This window comes from Penaeus monodon, chromosome 4, assembly GCF_015228065.2.
Source record: "Penaeus monodon isolate SGIC_2016 chromosome 4, NSTDA_Pmon_1, whole genome shotgun sequence".
In the NCBI taxonomy this organism is placed as follows: domain Eukaryota; kingdom Metazoa; phylum Arthropoda; class Malacostraca; order Decapoda; family Penaeidae; genus Penaeus; species Penaeus monodon.
This window is the reverse complement of record NC_051389.1, coordinates 40,395,322-40,397,821: the sequence shown is the minus strand read 5'-3', so window position 1 is coordinate 40,397,821 and position 2,500 is coordinate 40,395,322.

Below are 2,500 nucleotides of genomic sequence, written 5' to 3'. Positions count from 1 at the left end.
TGATATTAGTAATAATATTAATAATCATCAATGTTACCAGTTCTCTTTATTCTCACTTTTAAAGCATCAATATTGTCATGATTAATAGATCCTGGTATTATTATCATTATTTACCCGAATAATTGCCAGAATCATCAAATGAATGGAAAAAACGTCCATTTTGGAGTTTACTCTCATAAGGCTATATTTCGCAAGATTTTGTCCGCTTTTTTCGACTTTTTGGGATTTTTTTTTTCTTTTACTTTTTTTATTATATTGGACACAATCTGTTATTAATCATCTTATTATCATGATTTATCATCATTACTATCGTTTCATCATTATTATCAGCATTATCATCATTATCATCATCATTATCATCATTATTAGCAATTATTTCATCCTTATTGCAATATTTATCATTATTATTGCAATTATTGCAGTTATAATATATATTTTTACATCTATACTAATACAACTACATAATACTAGATAACAATAATAATAGCAATAATACGTTTTTTATAATAATTATGTCTATCATTATTTTAATCAATATCGGTATTACTGTAATTCTTATGTTATAAAATATAATTTTTTACAATTTACTCCCATAAAAATAATATAATGATAATAATAACAATAATAATTTATAACAATATTATAACAATTAGTATTTATTATATTATACTAGTATTATTATTATATTGTTTATTATTACAGTTATAATATATTTTTGGCAATAATACTAATAATTACGTAATAATAATAATAATATAATGTAATAATAATATAATAAGAATAATAATAATAAAATCAATAATAATAATTAATAATAATAATATTACATAATAATATCATGTACTATGATAATATATAATGATAATAGTAATGATATTACATATCATCAAATGTTTATCCCAATTTTTTCTTCTTCATTCTCACTTTTATCATCATTATTGTGATGGATTAATAGAATTTTTCGTAATTATTAATCATTATTACCCTATAATAGCCAAAATCAATCAAATGAATGGAAAAAACGTGATTTTGGAGTCTACTCTCAAAAGGCTATAATTCTGTAGATTTTTTCCCCGCTTTTTTTCCGGGGACTTCTGGGATTTTTTTTCTTTTACCTTTTTTAGTATATATGGACACAAATTCCTGTTTATTATCATCATTATTATCATTATTATCATCATTATTATCGTTATCGTCTCATTAGAATCATTATCATCATTAATCATCATATTATCCTCATTATTGCAATTATTATCATCATTATTGCAATTTTTTATCATTATTATTGCATTATTGCAGTTATAATATATATTTTTACGTCTATACTAATGACACTACAATACTAATTAGTAATAACAATATATACAATAAAACGTTTTTAATAATTATTATTTATACTATATTTTATAATTAATATCGTTATTACTGTAATTATTACTGTTATATATTATTTTTACAATTATACTACCAAGGGAAAACAAAATGATAATAATAATAACAATAATCAATATTAATAACATATTTAATAACAATTAGTATTATGTATATTTACGTATTATTATTATTGTTTGTTATTATTACAGTTATAATATATTTTTTGGCAATATACTAATAATGAAGTAATAATAATATAAAATAATAATAATAATAATAATCATAATATAAAATAATAATAATGAATAATATAATAAGATAATGATGATGATAATAATACTGATATGTAATAAATAGTAATGTCATCAATGTTACCAATTCTCTTTAATTCTCACTTTTATCATCCACTATTGTCGTGATTAATAGATTCTGGTATCAGTATTATACATTATTACCCTAATAATTGCCAGAATCATCAAATGAATGGAAAAAACGTCATTTTGGAGTCTAATGTCAAAAGGCTATATTTTTGCTAGATTTTTTGCCGCTTTTTCGAACTTTTGGGATTTTTTTTCTTTAACCTTTCTTTATTATTATGGACACAATTCCTGTTATTATCATCATTAGTATCATGATTATCCATCATTATTTTATCGTTTATCAATCATCCATTATCATCATTATCATCATCATTATATCATTATTGCAATTATTATCATCATTATTGCAATTATTATCATTATTATTGCAATGTATTGCAGTTATAAATTTAATATTTTTTTTTTTTTTTTTTTTTTAAATCTATACTAATATGACTACATAATAATAGTAATAACAATAATAAATAACAATAATAACGTTTTTTTAATAGTAATTATTTATATCATTATTTTATTACTATCGTTATTACTGTATCATTACTGTTATAATAATTATGTTTAACTATGTATACTATCAGTAAAAAAATAATAATGCGATATAACAATAATATATTTAATAACAATATTATAACAATAGTATTTTAGAATTATACTTTTATTATTATTGTTATTATTATTGCAGTTTATAATAATTTTTGGCATGATACTAATAATTAAAGTAATTAAAATAATATAATAATATAATA